General features: G+C 34.2%; 1 protein-coding gene across 11 annotated transcripts in view; it reads left to right on the top strand.

The window, feature by feature from the left end:
- Positions 1-18,146, top strand: part of DLGAP1 (DLG associated protein 1) — a 1,106,389-nt gene that overhangs the window by 371,265 nt on the left and 716,978 nt on the right. The window lies entirely within an intron of this gene.

An 18,146-nucleotide genomic window follows, 5' to 3' on the forward strand; every position in this document is an offset into this window, starting at 1 on the left:
AATGGTGTGTAAAAGTTTTGCTAAAAACAAATTTAAAAATCAAACTGGACCTATTTGGAACTATTAAATGTATATTTCCCTCTTCCACCAAAGCTGATGCATCAAATTTCCTTGTATTTAATCATAGTTTCTTATTCTCCTAGGCTTTATTCTGAAACATATTATCTACAGATATTATTATTGTTAATCTAATTATATTTCCTATTGTATATATAACTATATCTTTAATTTCATATCATTTTCATTTTATATACCTCCCATCTCCTGCGCATAAAGGCAATAAGCAAAAAATAAGAAAAACTAACATAGCAACTGAATCGTACAGTATCTGAATGCTGCATATACTTCAATGATGAAAGAGTGGTACATTTTTTTCCTCCTCTCTATGTGGCCAAACATAAGTATTTCAGTTATGTGTATTCAGTTTCATTTTTGTTGTTAGTGTTATGGTTCATCAAATTTACCTTATTTCATCATTACATAAATTTCTCCAGTTGTGTTTAATTTTTCTGTTTGCATTAGCTTAATAAATGTTTGTGTTCTTCATATAGAAAACTCTTGGTGATTTTTTGAGCAGTCACATCTACTATGTGTGCATTGGGAAGCTCAATCTGATAGCCATGTATAGGAATTTATGAGCATGTACCAAGATTATATTTTATTTCCACAATTTTTATATATTAAATTTTTTTATCTCCTTTAAATCTTACCAAGTTCATTCTTAGGCATTACCATAATATAGTGATACTAGTTTTCAATTTTTGTTCATAATTTCTATAAATCTGTGATTTCATCATTGTGGGCATCCCTTTGTCTCAGGTAGATCTAATTCTTTATCTCTTAAATATGCATTCCTTTTGTAAATCTTCTCTAAAATGATTTACCCACAATGCCAGCCAGAGACCTACTTCTGCTTGTTTTAATATCTCAGAAGTAGCAGTGGAGTACTTGAATGTCTATCCACTGCAAAGCTTCTCATTGACATGGGAAATCCTGGATGTATTGCAAGAAAAAAAAAACATGCATGAACATGCAATTACAAGTGTTAAGTTCCATGCAATTTTTGGCATCTGTAAACATGCTTTTTTTAAGTAGCAATGTGTCACTGGCCTAACACTTATCCTATATCGCCTCTCTTCTCCACTGCTCCCTAACTTGTCAATCATTCATACCATGTATTGTATCTTTTATAGCTCTTCTTTTTCACAAAACAGAATAAAACTATTTTATTTTGTAATTGAGCCATTATTTTTCTCTAATCTTATCATGATGAATTCCAGATGTTATAACAATGATGGTCCACTTAGAGTATTTTCTCTGAAGCTGATGCTTAGAGCAATTTCACAGAGTGGTAATTTTGGTACAATTTTACTACATTTTATTTTTTAAAAAAAGGCTTCTTGAAATTTTGTGTATTTTGATTCAGCAAATACAGAGTTACACTATAAATCATCCTTATCTGCTACTTAACATTTCAGACAAAGTTTCAAATATTTGTGCCTAATTTGGAGAAAATGGGAAAGGAAGCAAACATCAGAATTGACATCAGAGATGCTTCCTAGTCAGAGAAGGATTCCTAATGGTTTTGAAATCCAGGAGGGGTCTATCCCCCCTCAGCTTCTTCAGATTGCTTCAAAGAAATATTTTCAGTAGCAAGGGAGCCAGGAGGCAGATGAGACTTTTATGAATCTCATTTTGGAATAATAACTTTACTGAGCAAGTCAGCTTTCCAAAGTCATTCATTGGCTGAGTCAGCAGGATAAATAGGAGCCTTCCTTTATAGTGGATGAACTCTGGCAGTCAAAACTGAATCCCCACATAGAAAGACCTCATTTTGCTTCCTAGTGAGCCTTTCAGTAGTATATCACCCTTCATGAGAAGTAAAAGTATGTCTCCCTTTATAAGAGTGGAATTATCAGAGCCTTTTGCAAATGAGAAATTCAGTGAGGTTTAAGCTATAGAGTAGAAATATGAAGGAGGCCTTCAAAGTAAATTATGCATTATAAATACATGGTTTTTATGTAGTCATGATGACTTTAATGACCTTGGATACACATGTAATAGCATTGTGACTTCTCTCATACTAAGAATTATAAAACAACACTTTGGTCAGAGTCCTAATTTCTAATAAACTAATAAGTAAATCTTGGCCATCAAGTTTTAAATGAAAGATATAAAGATGCTCCCATTGTAGAACATAAATTATTTATTGTAAGACATTGATATTACACTTTTATCCTATAGGACCAGCAGTTGGGTGTCTGGATGGGTGAAGTAGATAATGATGCCAGTTTCACAAACATTAGCTCAAAACTGTAGATAAAGAGAAATATATATTACAAGGAAATTTCTATTTTTAAGAAGTGAATTAAGCTGAGTGTTGTATCCCTCAAAGGGGAGTACTGTTTGTTTGGAAGAAAAGGTAAAGCAGCCACTGGGTTGTTTCTTTTTTGTTGGTGGTGGTAGGTTGGGGTTTTTTTTAATCAAATACTGTTCATTCTCTTTAAGAACAGCCCACTCCTGTAATCCAAAATAATTGCTACCATTGCCTCAGGAAGACATTTATATTTTCTCTTAGTCAATTAACTCATCAAGTACATGGGGAAAAGGGGCAAAGAATAGAAACAGGACTTGGTTTTATTTAGCTGGAGAGCTGATGATAATGTGGGAAAAATTAAAGTCAAACACATCACTTGAGAGCCGTATTCATAAACACACCACTGGAAGTCAGTTAAACTAGTGATGACCCAAGCCAGATGTGGTTCAGTCTGGTCCCAATTGTGTCATCTATTTACACCTGACTCAGACTTCTGCTCTTCACTTTGATTACTTCAATTCCCCCCTCCCCAGCCCACTGCTTGTTAAGTAAGATGCCTTTGTTTCTCATATGACATTGCCTAGTCTTAATTTAATATGAGAAATTTCGAGTGGGGGAAGTTTTTGGCATGCCTTGTTACAGGAAAAGAACATTTAATATCAAGATTTTGTGAGCTGTAGAAGCAAATTCTTCAATCAGAAAATTGTCTTTTGTATCTGACTACCTAGTAAATGCATTTTTGATGTGCTAAATATGGCAAGAATTTTTTGAAAAAATATGGAAAATTGGAAACATTTTGTCAGTTAGTGAAAGACAGTTTTATAATGAACAGGAGTTTCCCCAATGCCTGTTAACTTCCTGGTAATAACTAGGTACAGTACTTTTGAAAACTGATTAACTCTTTCAAGCCAGTTAAATATACTTTAATTTGCTATAGCTAAAGATAAAGAATTTTTATAAACTCATTCTTTTGATAAAATATTATTTCATCTGTAGGTATGCTTCCTCCAACATAGCCCCAAAGCATTGTAGAGGCTTTTCCTTCTTTGTGATTTTTATGAAAGTTTTCCAAAAATTTGTCTAGTCTTTGAATGACAAGAAGGAAATTAGATAATCATCTAGCCCCTTTACTTAATTTACACTAGGTATCTGAGACCTAGAAAGGCTAAGTAAATATAACAGTAGCTTTTATAATATCATCAAAACTTAGACATTTTTAAGTACTATGAAAACTTAGACATAGTTTTTTTGAGGATTGATGATAAAGGCTTCAATAATTACTGTTTACCACCTTCAAGGTAGCCAGTTTGTTAAGTGAACTATCCAAATATCCTAATTAATCAAAGATTCTAATACTAAAAAATGTGAATATTTTATTAAGGAGTAGAAGTAGTAGTAACTAATGTGCTGCCTTTGGAGTCAATAGGATCTCCCTTTCAATATGGCCTTTGAACATGCACTGTCTAAAGAATGATGGTCAAGTCACTTCCCTCTGGTCAGGTCACTTACCTCTTAGTGCTTCCAGGCAACTCTAACAATATAAGTAATAGACAATTTACTGCTCTGCATTTGTGGTACTTAGCATTTCCCATATCACTGAAATCATAAATCTGGAACTGTCCCATTTCTCCCAAAATCATTCATTAAGTTATTTATTTATTCATTCACTCATCAACAAGCATTTATTTAGCGACTACTATATATCAAAGATATAAAAATAAAACTGAAGCAGTTCCTGTTTGCTCTCCAAGAAAGTACTTTTTCTAAAGGGATGTGGAGGAAGAACAGTTCACAGAAAAGTAAATCTCAAGTAAAAATCACAAATGAGATCCTGAGTAATCTGAGGAAATCCTAAGTTTATTTAGCCTCAGAAACTTATTAGTTGTTTGACCATGAGCAAGTCACATAATTCTGCCTATTTCCTCATCTATAAAATGAGCTGGAAGAGGAAATGGCAAACCCCTCCAGAATTTTTGCCAAGAAGACCCCAAATGGAGTCATGAAGAGTTGGACAGAAATGATAATGAAATCTAGAACTTATGAAAAATGACTCAACAAAAATGTTCCAAGAACTAGGAAGTTCAGGAGAAGCTTGTGATAGATTATGCTAGGAGGGATTATGTTGCAGACTTCCAACATTAATTAACAAAGGAATGCTGGGTATGAACAGCAAGAAGTAAGGCAGTTCTCTATAATAGTATTTGAAAGAATAATATACAATTACCATGGGAAGGTAGGCTGGATCTAGGTTGTGAAAGGTTTTTTAAAAGGCAAACATAGCTATTTCTATAAATAGGGAACCACTGGAATCATCAAGAATTTATTAAGCATCCAATATGTGCATAAGTATATGGAAAGAGAATAGCATCTTCCCTCAAGGAGCTTACTTTTTATTGGAGGAAATGACATGAGGAGGTGCAGGCATGTGAGTGTGATATATGTGATTATGAGGATGTGTGACTATGCATGTGTGTGCCTGTGAATACAGTAAGTCATTGGGGGATATGTCATTAGCTATTAGGGATGTGAAGGTATAATTCAGGGAAGGCCTTTTGTTGCAGCTGGCACATGAGCTGATTTTACATTTGACATTTGTTATCTATAAAAGATATGGAAGATAGTAGAAGAGGAGAAAGATTCCAAGCAAGAAGAGCATTTAGGAAACCGTTATAGTAATCCAGCTAAAAGACACTAATGAGTTCCAGAACTTATGCTTTTTTCGTGTGTTTAGAGAGAAGGAGATGGTAGAGACAAGGAGATGTTGAGGTAAAGTGAATCAAGTATTCATTAAGTGCCAACTATGTACCAATCAACAAACATTTATTAATGGATTGTTATATGCCACACATTGTGTGCTGCAGTCTAGAATATAAAGAAAGGCAAAAATACAGGAGTTCACCTTTTAATGGGGGAAGCAACATGTAAATATCTATATACATACAAGATAATAAATCATGTAAATGGAAGATAATCCCAGAGGAAGGGCATAAGAAATTGGGAAAGGTCTCCATTCTGTCACTCTGCTACTTAGTAAACTTCAATGGCACCTTATACAAAATGTTCTATTTGGCGTTCCAGGCTTTGAACCTCAATCTTCCCCTTCTACCTTTTTAGTCTTTTTTCATTTTACTCTCAAATCCACATATTACTACAACATTGGCTTTTCCATAAATAAAACAATTTATTTCTTGGTTTGGGGCATCTTCTCCCATACCAGGAGGGCCCTCCCTCCTCAGCCTTATCTACTGAGCACCCTGGTCTTTTTTTAAAATTTCAACTGAAAGTCCATCTTAGCCTTTCTTGACTCTTCAATTATAGTGCCTTCTCTCAGTTAATCATTTCCTATTTATCTTATATGTAACTTGCATATTTGTTTGTATTAAACACAAATGACAGTATACACCTTAAGGGCAGGGACTGTCCTTTGCCTCTTTTTGTATCCCTAGCACTTAGTTTAAAACCTGTCACTTATTAGGGCTTTTACTAGAGCTGTGGCTGAATGAATAGAGAAAAAGATGTATTTACAGGTGTTGTAAAAAGAGAAACAATAATTAGCAATAGATATGTAAGATGGTGAGTAACAAATGAAGAGTAAATAAGAACACAAGAAGAGTAAATAAGGAGATGCTGAGAATGCAAGCCTGAGTGAGTTGTTTTATGGTGTGCTTGAAAATATTAGGAAGGAGGAAACATTTTGGAGGGAAAGTTCAATTAATTCCTTTTTTAACATGTTAGATTTGACATACTTATGGTATGTGCAATTTGACATGTCCAAAGGGGCCCCCCTGTTAGCACTAGAACTTGGTGGAAATAATAGGGCTGGGCATCACATATACAAAGCTTATGAACCCATGGTGACTGATGCAATAACTAAGCAAAATAATAGAGATAAGAGAAGAGGGCCAAGGATAGAGACTTGGGTACTCCCAGAGTCTTGGACAATTCTAAGTTTTCCCACAGGAGGACTAATAGGTGGGGTATTGATGATGATCTAGCAAAGGAGACCATGGAAATATATAAAAGAGAGAGCATCCAAGAGGATTTGGTCAGTGATTGACTGTCAAAAGATGAGAGAGAGAGAGAGAGAGAGAGAGAGAGAGAGAGAGAGAGAGAGAGAGAGAGAGAGAAAATGAAGATTAAGAAGTCAAATTCAACAAGAGAACACTGGCAAAAGAGTATATACACAGTAACTTATTGAATTGTTCCTTGTGACCCAGTGGACAGCAATATGTCCATGAGATTTTCATGACAAAGACACTAATGGTTTGTCCTTTCGTTCTCTAGTAGATTGAGGCGAACAGAGATTATCACAAAGCTAATAGTCTAAGGCCAAATTTGAATTAGTCTTCTTACTTCCAGACACAGCACTCTATCTGTTTAGTCATCTAGCTACCTGCATACACAATGATTACAACAATCTAAAAGGAAAAAAAAATTACACATCCAAAAAAGTCAAAAGTAACAAAATTATAAAGATCAAAGAAAACTCGAAGGAAGAAATATAAGGAGATCCCCCTACATCACTCCTTCATGGAGGTAGAATGTTCACAAGTGTTACACATTACACATGCTTTTGGATTTTTTCAATGTATCAGTTCTGATGACTTTTTTCCTAAAAAAAAATAAATAAATAAAATTTAAAAAAAATACTTTATATATGGGATTGCTCTCAGGAGGAGTAAAGGAAAAAATACATAGAGTAATTAGGAGGATGTAAGAAATAGAAAATATTAGTAGAAACATTTTTAAAAAGATATTTTTGGGGGGCAGCTAGGTGGCGCAGTGGATAGAGCACCAGCCCTGAATTCAGAAGGACCCAAGTTCAAATCTGATCTCAGACACTTAACACTTCCTAACTGTGTGACCCTGGGCAAGTCACTTAACCCCAGCCTCAGGGGGGGAAAAATATATATCCTTGGTAATCTAATAGGATTACAGATAGCATATTTAATCCATGTCATAAGGATTCAAATGGCACATTGAATATATTTTATAAAAATTTCTTAATTCTATATTCTGTTCAGGCACAGGTTTATCAAGCACAATTTTATATAATTTAAGATTAGTCTACTTCCAAATAATGCCTGCTTTAGAGAGGTCCAAAATGGCATAATTCCCCCATGTTGTCTAATATGGTTCTGATCAAGTGAATTTTAGGTAACATTTACAGTAATTTAAAAGAATAAAATTACAATATGTAAAAATAAATTTCTGGCTTAACATTTCATAATAGTTACATACTCAAGGCACCATACCATTCTCTCCTGGACCACTGCCCTTAAGAAATCAATGGAATTTCTCCCAGAATCTTAATAGACTGGAAGGTCGCAACGAGGCAGCAAGTGTATTTCAGAGAATAGGTTTAAATAAAAGGTGTTTCCCTTAAATTTATCTTACTCTAACTTTGAATTGTCTCAGAAGTCTGTCAAACAAGAGCTATATTTCTTTACACATATACTAAAGTAAATTTGAGAAAATAGTTTTAGCTGAATGATAAGAATGGAATCCATATTGCAAAAAGCTTGGAAACAACTGAGAAGTGGGAATATCTAATATATCACTTTCTCAAGCAATTTAGCTAAGAATAGGAGAAGTGATATAGATAGAACATCTTAAAATTTTTCTACTTATGATTATCTTATCATTTCAGAAATTTTTAATGTTATCCCAGTCATATAAGTACTTAAAACAGATATACAAATCAATCATTTACTGATCCCCACATTTAGTCACTTAACCCCATATGGGGTCATGATCCATTAAAAATAAGGTACTACTGCTAAAGAAACAGTTGAAAACTAGATATGTTTTTTTATCATTTATAAAGCAGATGTATGGGTAATTTTTCTAACACTGACCCTTGCATAACCTTTTGTTGCAAATTTTCCCCTTCTTCTCCCACCCCCTCCCCTAGCTGACAGGTAGTCTAATACATGTTAAATATATTGAAATACATGTTAGATCCAATATATATATATATATATATATTTATACAGTTATCTTGTTGCACAAGAAAACTCATTTCAAGAAGGAAGAAAAAATAAAAACTGAGAAAGAAAACAAAATGCAAGCAAATAACGAGAGAGAGAGAGAGAGAGAGAGAGAGAGAGAGAGAGAGAAAGAGAGAAAGATACAGAGAGAGAGAGACAGAGAGAGACAGAGAGAGAGAATGCTATGTTGTGGTCCATATTCTGTTCCCACAGTTCTCTATGGGTATATATATGACTCTCTTCATCACTGAACAAGTGGAACTGGTTTGAATCATCTCAGTGTTGAAGAGAGCCACATCCATCAGAATACATCCTCATACAGTATTGTTGTTGTACAATGATTTCCTGGTTCTGCTCATTTCACTAACATCAGTTCTTGTAAGTGTTTCCAGGCCTCTCTGAAATCATTCTTCTAATCATTTCTCACAGAACAATAATATTCCATAACATTCATATACCATAATTTACCCAACCATTCTCCAATTGATGGACATCCATTCATCTTCCAGTTTCTAGCCACTACAAAAAGGGCTGCCACAAACATTCTTGCACATACAGGTCCCTTTTTCCTCTTCAAGATCTCTTTGGGATATAAGCCCAGTAGTAGCACTGCTAGATCAAAGGGTATGCACAGTTTGATAACTGTTTGAGCATAGTTCCAAATTGCTCTCCAGAATGGCTGGATATATTCACAATTCCACCAACAATGTATCAGTGTCCGAGAAAGCTAGATATATTGATTCAGGCATTTTTATAATGGGATCTCTTAAAAATGTACAGCAAAAAGTAGAGGACAAAGCCCAGGACAGAATTCTGAGGTACATAACATATGAATTGGAGACTTGATATGACTGGTGAAGCTGCAAAAGATTCCAAGAAGAACTTATCCAACAAATAGAAAAGATTACATGAGTGTCATAAAAACAGAGGGAAGAAAAAATCCAAAAGAATAGAATCATCATTTTAAATTCTTACACAAAGGTTAAAAAGGGATAATGACAGAAGAGTCCATTGGATTTGACAGTAAGCAGGTCATTGCTGACTTGAAGAGAGCAGTATTCCCTTAAGTGGTGAAAACAAAAGCAAGAATTAAAACTGAAGGCCCTTGACCAGAGTGGATATCTTTTATTGAGAGAAAACAGAATTCTTTCTCATGCATCACATGTACTGGTTAGGGTTATCCAATCTAAAATTATCTTTTCTCTAATGAGAAAATGTTTCATTTAAAGAATTACATAGACAAACAAAAAAGGAAATTTTATTTGAGTTTTGAAATAGCTGGTAAATTTTGTTAATTCATTTAAACATACCTACTGTTGGCTGAAGTGAGGGCAGCTGCCAAATTATTTTTTTGACTAAATAACTAAAAATCAAAATATTCAGAATAACCAGTTTGTTAGCCCATGCAGACAGAACTCTACTTTTAGAGGAAAATAAACAAAAAAGGCTTTATAACTATAACTTCTTCCTACTCATCCAGTTGGCTATTATTGTTATGGCAAACAGACAAAAGAACTAGAGAAATTAAAAAATATATTCCTTTTCATAGCTTGAAACCTTCAGAGAATAAAAAGGTCTTTAATCTAAAAAAATCAAATAAAACTGTTCAAAGAATTATTACTGTAGCCAAGCAGAGAATAAAAATTTAGACATCTTGAATTTAATACTAATTCCTTTCTAGTAATAATTTTCAAATTCCTTTGTGAAATGCCTATGCTGGAACATTTCTAGGAATTTTCATAAAAGATAACGCAGTTAGAAGCTACATTAGATTCATATTATTTTTCTCCTATATATCTTCAAAACTGTTGAATTGTTCGTGTCAAAGTTTAGCCTTTTTGGTGATAACTTTTTTTTTAATATTCTCTACAGAATAGACATTTTATCCCTCTACTTCACTGGCTGCTTCTTTCCATTCACTCTTTTCTTTTTGTCTCTTATTTTTTGCACTCTCCTTTTTCTTTTTTTTCCCCTCCCTGTCTTTGACTCTGTCTCATACAATCCACAGAATATATGCACACATTTCACAAATTCTTTGGGGAAAAAAACTAGCACATAATATTAGGAACAATTATTTATCAACTCAATTTATCCAATAAATATGGAATTTTGCCCATGTTTACATTGCCAGCTTTATATCTCCATATATTTTTTCTGGGAAAAAAGTTTAGAAAATGCCTTCACATTTAAGCAGATTAGTTGAAATGATAAATTCTGGAGGGATATGGGAAAATTGGGACACTAATATTGTTGGTATAATTGAGACTGATACAACTATTTCAGAGAATAATTTGGAATTATCCCCCCTCCAAATTATAAAACAGGATATACCCTTTGATCTGACAATACTACAATTAAGTCTGGCTCCCAAGGTGATCAGGAGAAAAGAAAAAGTACTTTTATGTTATAAGTGGTTTAAAAAAAACTGCTTCAGAATTTGAGGGCAAAGAATATTAAGAATTTCTTGCCTGGAATTGGACAGAGAGGGCTCATTCAATTTTTAATAATTTTATCTCCATATTAATCATGAATCTCTATATATGTTGTTAACCCATTATTAGAACATAAGCTAATTTATTAGAGACTAATTTTTATATTCCGACAGCTTCTTACGATGTTTTTACATTGTAAATGCTTGTTGACTAACTGATCAATTTAGGCATGATTTAGAATTAATGACATATGCCTAGTATTACTAGCAAAGAATATTATTCTTCATGAAAGGTACATTGAAGAGAATATCATATCTCGTAGGGAATTTTTGGTGCTTAATGTTGTCCTTTCTCACCTTATAGCATTATGTGTAAAGTTGTAACTCATGAATCTTTCTCTTTGGAGGAAAAGGACAAAAACAGCTTGAAAAAAAATGAGAGAAATGATTATTAACAACCAATAATTTGAGGATATTTAGATTTCCCCTTTTCTTTTATACTCATTTCAAGACTTCAGTCTCTGAAAGTTGAGCTAATTTTCTCTGCTATGGACACCCTACCCTTCTAGAAGGAGCAGCTATTAGTACTCTATTTTGGATTGGGCAGGGATAATTTCTTTGAATACATTGCCCAAGACTGGAGCAAACTTAGAAGTAAATGACATAATCAAAGTTCAGGTCCAGTCCCTCATTGTAATACTCATTGTCTCATTGTTAGCCAATCAGAATTCATTGCCACCCTTGCTATTGTGATATCTGTAGTCAAAGGGAGAGATGGTCAAATGACCATACGTTTATTAAAATACTGGCATTATTAATAAGTGATTCAATTACCCAGAAGTTACATGTCTCAAACATTTTTAAACAACACAAAAAGTATTATTCATAATAAGTGAGGATCTACAAAGTTCAGCAAAATAAAGACAGGAAGGCTATTGGAGGGGGAAAACAGTGAAAAATACTGCCACTGCTTAACATAGTGCCTGGCACATAGTGGGTGCTTAATAAGAGTAACTAAAGAAAAGCTAGAACCTTTCTCAGACGAATATATTTCCTACTTAAAATCTTCAACCATGATTCCTGGTCTTTGGGAAATACTTAATTAACCAGAGACTTTTAAAAAAAATTTTTGGAAAGACTTTCTATCAGTTTTACTATCTCTGTATTAAATTAATTCTAAGAGAGGAAGTGTCTTTCTCTCAGGTATACTAGAGCCAATTGAAACTGATTGATGACATCCAAATAATAATGAGTGTTCACATCTTGTAAATTAGAAAATGCTACAGAGCTCAATTTATTGTTTTGTTGATTGTTTAGACTTACGAAAAAAAATGTTAATAATGCAAATTAAACCTAAAAGTTTGTCAGTCATGCTTCTCCCTTCACTAAGAAACTATCATCAAAGTTTACCAACACAACACTGTGGACTTATCTACTTAAATAAATGCCTATATTTAGAATATCTCTGTAAATCTGTTATTTTCTGGAAGTGGATCACATTAATTATCATAAATCCTTCAGAATTGCTGAGCATAGTTAAGTCATTCACAATTGATCATTGTATAATACTATTACTTTATACAATATTCTTCCATTTCTGTTCATTTCACTTCCCATCTGATCTTTTCCATTTGGCTAATTATTCTTTTTTAAGAAATGCTTTACTTCAGTGAATTTTTGTAACTCTTTTTCCATTTGACCAATTCTTGTTTTTATAGAATTTTTCTTCTTCATAAATTCCTGTGATTCTTTTACCTTTGCCTATTCTAATTTTTAAGATATTATTTTCTTCAAAATTTTGTCTCCTTTACCTAGTCATTGACTCTTTTTTCATAATTTTCTTGCATCATTTCTTATCCCAATTTTTCCTCTTCCTCTCTTGAGCTTTTAAAATCTTTTCTCAATCCTTCCAGGAATTCTTTTTTGGCACTAATACCAATTCATATCTTTCTTTGAGACTCTGAATATAGTAACTTTGACTTTATTGACTTCTAAGTTGTTGTTTTGATCTTCTCTTTCACCATGAGAATTTACTATAGTGAGACTGTTTTGTTTATTTGTTTGCTCATTTTTTTCATCTTATATCCTAACTTTCAACTGTTGGGCTCTACTTCTGGGAGGAAGGGAGGAAGGGAGGACTGTCTCAAGCTTCAGGTTTTTTGTGTAGCTGTTTACAGAGCTAGCTCAGAGCTAAGGGGGTGGTAGGGGAAGTTCGGTAACTTTTCTTTCAAGTTATTGTACTCTAAGGATAAATATGTTTACTTTTATTCTCTTGGCTTGAGCTCTAGTCAGTGAGTAGTTACAAGTACTCCTTTTCCACCCTGGAATTATCATCAGAGTCCCCATTCCCCTGTAACCACAAGCTCTGGTCTATTAGTGGTACTCCTTACCCTGGGATTCATTTCAGACCCATATATGTCCAATGCAACAGATTTCTGCACAGATAGACAGATAGGCAGACAGAGACAGAGAGAAAGAGGGAGGAAGAGGGAGGGAGAGGGAGGGAGAGGGAGGGAGAAGGGAGGGAGAGGGACGGAGGGGGAGAGGGAGGGAGAGAGGGAGGGAGGGAAGAAGAGGGAGGGAGAAGGGAGAGAGGGAGAGAGGGAGGGGGGAGAGGGAGGGAGGGAGGGAGGTATTTTTATTTTACAAATAAAAAAACTTAAGAGGAAATTATATCCTTCCTTTATAAGACAATATTCTCCTCATGATCTTCATAAGTGTAGTAAGACTATTGTTTGTATAAATGGAGACTCCATATTGAAACAAAGTAAAAATCTGAATCTTAGAAATAATTTTTAAGTGAGATAATTAAAGGGCAGCTGGGTAGCACAGTGGATAGAGATGGATCTATAATCAGGAAGCCAGCTTCCTCAGTTCAAATCCAGCTTCAGATACTACTAATTATGTGACCCTGGGCAAATCATTTTATTCATCCTGTTTGCCTCGGTTTCTGCATCTCTAAAATTAGCTGGAGAAAGAAAGCGCAAACTAGTCTAATACCTTTGCCAAAGAAACTCCAAATGGGGTCATGAAAAGTCAGATATGACTGAAAAAATTATTGATCAATTGAGATTGTAAAAATGATAGACAATTAAATGTAACAGAATTGAAAACAATACTTATTTTTAATATGGCAAATGTTTATAACTAATTGTAATGAAAAGATATAAAATTTATCACATAAATTTCAAAATTCTTAGCTTATAATTACTTTCCACAAAAAAATAATTTGAACATATCTTTCTGGTCTCTGAGTATTAGTTAAAGATTTAAAGTTGGGAAGGACGTCATAAGCCACTTAATCCAGTATTAATCCACTCATTTAATACTTGAGAAATCATTCTAATAATATTATTTATTCAATTGTTTAATAAGTTGTTTTAGGAGGTAATGGGTTCTGTCTTACTGGAAATCATAAGACTTTTTGTAGGAAGGGACTACAGATATTCAATACTAGCTCTTTCTTTGGCTTCAAAAATATGCTGTCTTGGTTCTCTTCTAATATATGTCTTTTCTCCTTTCTGATTTCCTCATGCACTTCTTGACCTCTTGTTATTTATCCAAATTCCTCAGTAATTAAATTGTCTTCTACCTTATCCCCCAGTTCTCTTAAGTTCCCACCTTTTATCCCAATTCTCCAGTGACCAGATTACTTGCTTTGTATCTCAGTTTTGTATAATCGTTTCCTATGCTTGAATCCTTGGAGTTAGGTTCTCTTATTTTTCCCCTAGTCTAGATTATCTTGATGTCTTGAGTCTTATAACTGTCTGAACACTAAAATATTTCAAATCAGAACACATGTGCACACACACATGCGTATATAAATATATACATATTTATGTATACATTATATATATATATATATATATATATATATATATATATATATATATATATATATACAGCTAAACTTACTAGCCTACAGCAGTCAATGAGATAGCTTCTCAAGATAAATTCTAGTACCAGAGAAACTGAGGAGAGTAAAGACTGGTTTAATTTAAAAGAGATAGTTTTAATAAGCTAGCTCACCATATGGGAACATGCTCCAAACAAAGCACGGAACAGAGAAACTGAGGTGCAGAACTCATATAGTGTTTAACTAAATAAATACAGAAGCTGAGTATACAATTAGCATTTTGCAACTGTTGTTATTTTTTGGAAAACATTTTAAAAGCAGAACAGGGAAACAAAGGCAGATGAGGGCGACAAGGACACTGGGAAGATAGGAGCTATAATTTCAGGGAAGGAAAAGCCTTTCAAGATATGACAAGATAACTTAAACCTTGACAGGACAGGAGGCAAGATAGGAAAATATCTTGTTGAATCAAGAGACAGCAAGGTGTGGGACAATACTCAAAATCCCAAGGGAAGGAGGGATCATCCTGGCAAGGACAGAGATAGGGAAGCAGGCATCTGGGTGATGTTTTTCTCTGCTATCTTTCATTGTGACACAATGATATGTAAAAAGGGGGTTGGAGTCTCAAGGTTTGGGGCTCTCTTCTAAATTCAATTTTCCCAGACCTAATTGCAAGAAGCGGGGGTATGGCCTATTATCCAGGGCTCAACAAAATAGAACTATGAACAAAGGACCTATATGCCCAGAACATTTTCTTCCTTAAGTTGACTTCTTCTAGAACTTGGACATTCAGGCCTGGTAACAAAATCTAATATTTGTTTCCTAAGAAAATGGAGATCGCAGTTCAAGACATTTTTTACCCATACAAATAATGAAGCTGAGAAATATCCCATAGGTAGAAAGAGGAAACTGGAAAACTGGCCACACTTAGTGATATAGGAGGCCTGATAATAAATTTCTACACAAGTGGCTTGGTCCCAAAAGAATTTGCTGTCTCACTAAAAATTATTATCTGACTATTGTCTGTGTCTGGCTGGTCAGAACTCTATGCTTGATAAACACATGTGGAAGAGGTATACCATAGTAATCAAGTAATCAACTATTAAAAACTTAGTGTGTATCAGGAACTATTATGAGTACTGCAAAGAATGAAAACTTTTCCTAATTGCATAAAGTTGGGAAGACAATAAGGCATGTTGAGTTTGAAATACTCTGAGACAAATTTGAATTGTCCAATAGTTGATCAGTGATGCTGCATAGAAGTTCAGGGAAGAGATAAGAAGTGGAGTCATAGATCTGAGAAGTAGCTGAATAGAGATGATAAACAAACCTATCATCCCTTTTCAAAAGAGAGTATAAAGAAAATAAAAAAGGACTAAATCAGATTCTGGAACCCTGGCCAAAACAGGGTCATTTTCTTCTTTTGGTACATTGCAACAACCCTTAACTCTCCAGGAAAGTCTTTAAATAAAAAACTTAAATATAGCTCTTACGTAGGTTTCCTCAAATAGGGTCTCCAACTCCTACACAGGAGCTAGATATATTTAAAACATACTGTGTATGGTTCAGCCTTTATTTCACCCCATAGACTCAAGGGAGTCACAGGAGACAGAAAAGAGAGGACTCACTATAAGATAAACACACTTTGAGAGCTATTGAAGATATATTCCCCTTCTTAAAGAGCTGTACTGAGTAACTCATAGTAACATTAGCAAGATGCAGAGCTCTCCACCTTGACATCATTCCCCCAAAACATGACTTCCTTCCTTTAGCTACCCATAAGTCTTTTGGGAATACTCTTCCTTCTGCAAGTATGCAACGCTGATTAAATCTTCTCCCTCTAAGAAGTTATGTGTGAGCCCAGGGTCATTGGGGATTCTAAACCACAGAAGATATGAGGTTTGAATTATACAATTTCTGTCACATTTGCTTTATTATGTTTCAAGGCAAAATTGTGGAATCTCTTTTTTTTATCTTAACAAAATAAAGAAGAAGATACAGTGATGTAGGGGAGTGGTGTCAAATAGGAAAAAAAAAAAAAAAGTCCCTGCTAGCTGTGTGTTGATTTAGAAAACCACAAATTAACATTATCTATATAGTATTTTATGTTCTTTGATAAACATTTGCAAATTATAGTTTCATCTCGTTCTGGCCATTGGTTTTGCCTCTCATGGACCTGCCATTTTGACCATTTATATTGTAGGAAATAGAGCTGGCCTTGAATTCAGGATGAACTAGATTCAATTCCCACTAGTGACATAGCCTTAAAAGTTGTTTAACTTTCACTCTCGATGTCCCATCTATTTCTCTAAGACTCTTAAATTGTAGAGAAAGTGATAATCTGAATTAAGTAGAGGGAATCTCCACATTGGAAATTCCCTGTATCAATGAAATTAGACTGGTTTAAAGATAAATAATTCTCTCTCTATCTCTGTCTCTATATAATCTGTGTGTGTGTCTCTTTCACACACACTCTGTCTCTCGCTCGCTCTTTCTCTTTGTCTGTCTCTCTCTCTCCTCTAAGTAACAGGATTTTTTCAGTCTTTTCAAGAAATGCCCCTACTTGGTAGAGAACAACTTGAAACATTTTAGTTTAAAGGAATTAAATTTGAGAACTGATGGAAAGTAATTTTATTAGAATGTGCCAAGAAATAGTATAATTTAACACATGTGATTCCAGAGTTTCTTTTATTGAGGATAAATGTCATATTTGACTTTAATGTGGAATATGCTTTTCTCCCAGAATGTATTTTTTAATTTTTCTGTGGCAGTGTAGCTGCAGTTGCTATGCCATCAGCTCTGTTGCTATGGGGGATACCTTGGGTGTTTGCCAGATCAGCATCGGTTATTTCAGTGCCCTTATGTTCCTGGTTGACGTTTTTTTCTATGTTGAGCCATGCTGTTTGACTTAATTTGATTGTTAGGCCCAATAAAATAGATCAGCTTTGGAGAAGCTAAAGTTAGCTGTAGAGAGACAGATGCAGAACCTCTCCTGTAGAAGGCTTGTCGTGCATTCAAAGAATTTGTGTAAAGCAAACATATATACATTTACAAATCCACATGCTAGTATAAATGCTTATATATTTAGAAACTCATATTGAATATACATACACATCCAAGAGATGACTATTAACCAGTGAAACTGACTTCACTTGCAAAAATCATTAGTTATTTTTTCTAGTCACATACCTGCATATTTCAAAAGCAAATATGTAAGAATTGAATTTGATAATACCTGATGTGTTTACAATACTCTGAATAGGAAGATGACAGTGAACATTTTGGTCAGTGTCAATCTATTATCATCACTGGTGCCTTGAATTATAGTTCAATGTTCATTTTCCTGAAGTACAGTGCTTTGTTCTTCTGAGGCCCAAAGAAACATAAAGAATTCCTAATTGTGTGATTAACTGTGGATCTCGATTGGTCCATCCCCTTTGTTATACCTCTTGTTTTGTATAGTTTGGAGAATCTCTTTTTTTTCTGTATCTCTCCCTTCTCTATGAAAGTTTTAATAAATTGGTTGTAAGAAGAAATACAGCCAAAGATCTC

Source organism: Sminthopsis crassicaudata, chromosome 1 (genome assembly GCF_048593235.1).
Source record: "Sminthopsis crassicaudata isolate SCR6 chromosome 1, ASM4859323v1, whole genome shotgun sequence".
Classification (NCBI taxonomy): domain Eukaryota; kingdom Metazoa; phylum Chordata; class Mammalia; order Dasyuromorphia; family Dasyuridae; genus Sminthopsis; species Sminthopsis crassicaudata.